We start from the raw sequence: 2,210 nt of genomic DNA, 5'->3' as shown, positions 1-2,210 counted from the left end.
GGGGAGCCAGTGCTGCCGGCTGGTGTCCTGGCTCCTGGGGCCGTGAAATGATGCAGGGAAAGACGTGTTTGGTGCTTGTGGTGGTTTGGTTCTGTCCCTTCCCCGCTTAGCCTTTCTGGGGAGCTGCTGTCAGCGGGAGCCTGGCTCCCCTGGGGCTCCGGGTGCTCTGCTGGGCTCCCCACCGGAGCCGAGCAAGCTGGGTCCCTCTGCACAGGGTTGCCCCTGAACAGAGATCAGAGGAAGCAGCCTGGCCCTGAGCAGAGGCCCCGGCACGGCCGTGGTCCCAGGGCCACCCCCATCGCTTCCCCGGAGCCCCGTCTCTGGCAATTGAGGTACTGCAGTGGGTTTGAATTCTGATCTGTTAAATGCTATTACTGAAATATTTATTGTGTTTAAACCAAACAAAAAAAAAACTATTAAAGTTCAGTGAAAAATAAAAATTTCCAAGCCTTTTAATGATGTTTGTGTTATGTTTTTTCCTTTCTGCTGAGCAGGCAGCCCATCACAGGCGTCAGGTTTGGGCAGCGGTACCTGAGCTGGAGCTGCAACCCCACTGTGAGTGACCGTGGGACAGGGACGTAGGGGGGTGCAGCATCCTCTGCCCTCCCGAAGGCTCTCCCTTGCCCTGCAGGCTTCTCCCCTTTGCTCTGCCCGGCCCCTTCTGCAGCCAGTGGCTGGGGCACACGTGGTGGGGAAGGCGGCAGAGGGGGAAGCAGGGTATGGGCTGGAGGGCGGCATGCATGGAGATGGTTTCTTACTTGCTGCCGGCTCCGTAGCGGGGAGATGGACAGAGCAGTCAGCAGGCCGGGGGAGTTAGAGCTGGTGGGGAGGGTAAGGCTGTGGCAGCAAGATGAATTATAGAATCGTTATGGGCAGAAGAGACCTCAAAGACCATCAAGTCCAACTGTATACCAAACGCCACCATGCCCACTAAACCATGTCTCGAAGCACCACATCTAAATGTTTTTTGAGCACCTCCAGGGATGGTGAGTCCACCACTCTAACAGTGAATAAATTCTTCACTGTGTGAAGCAGCAGGATGCGGACACGAAGGGTGACGGCAGAAGGGAGCAGCACGTCCTGCCCCGTTCCTGCCTGTGCCATTGGGAAAGAGGTGGCACCTCCGACCTCCCCAGGGATCGGGGATTCTCAGAGGAGAGCAGAGTCCCTGTCCCCAGCCACCCTCTTCTCGGGGGTTTGCTCGCTGGCAGCCCCCTTGTCAAGGCCAAGGGCAGCCCTTGCGATGAATCCGCTCCCTGGGGCAAAGTCCGTCCCTCGGGCAGCCGGGTCTGGATCTGTCCTTGCTCCGGGCTGCGGGCCCTGCTCTGCGACACGTGTGCCTGGGCTCAGCCCTGAGCCCTGCACGGGTGATTAAAGCTCTCAAGCACCCTTAGAGTTGGTGCTGAGTTTCCATGGATGGCTCAGGCACAGCTGGGGCTGCGGGGGGCTGTGGCCACGGGGCCGGTGGTCTGCCCCAAAATGCGGGGCTTAAAACGTGGAGCGGGCAGCGATGCTGCGTTTCACTGGACGACCCTTTCCTGCCTCCTTGAAGCCGGGCTTCTGGCCTGCTTCGACCACAGCTCGTCCGATGTGATGCTCACCCCGACCACGCTCCAGAACGGCCCCAGGAGAGGGTGCCACTGGAAACCAGTGATGTCCTGGCAGGAGTGTGACTGCCCTGACGAGTCAGGGCTCAGCTCTGCCCCAGCAAAGCTGCCCGTGATCCCAGCCAGCTCTTAGCGCTGTCGGCTTCGGTCCTAATCGGGGTGATCCCCGCTTTATCCCTGCGCCATCGCAGCCGGGACTGCGCACAAGGGAATAAGCTGCTCTCGGTGGCTGCGGGCCCCGGGCAGGAGACCACAGGCACCCGATTTAGCCAGGGAGGCTGAGGCCAGGAATTAGGAAGAACGTCCTCTCAAACCCCAGACCGACTTTCTGCAGGGGCTGAGTGGAGTCACGGCCCTCCTGGGTCACCCAGCTTCGGATGAGGAGGGCTGTGCTGGGACATGGAGGTGACCGGGGACACGGTCCTTGCTCCGGTGGGGAAGGCTGCGGCCGGGGAAGGGAGCGGGGCTGCCTTCTCCCTTCCAAACGCACACCTTGGCTCGCGGGGGGGGCCATATCTTAGTTTGTGGCCACCAAATTGCATCAAAATTCAGCCAGACGTGGAGGTCTGAGTCGCTGCTCTGCGTGTGCGTCGCCAGGCGTGA

The sequence above is a fragment of the Cariama cristata genome, unplaced genomic scaffold, assembly GCF_000690535.1.
Source record: "Cariama cristata isolate BGI_N322 unplaced genomic scaffold, ASM69053v1 scaffold11809, whole genome shotgun sequence".
In the NCBI taxonomy this organism is placed as follows: Eukaryota; Metazoa; Chordata; class Aves; order Cariamiformes; family Cariamidae; genus Cariama; species Cariama cristata.
Note: the sequence above shows the minus strand (reverse complement) of the source record.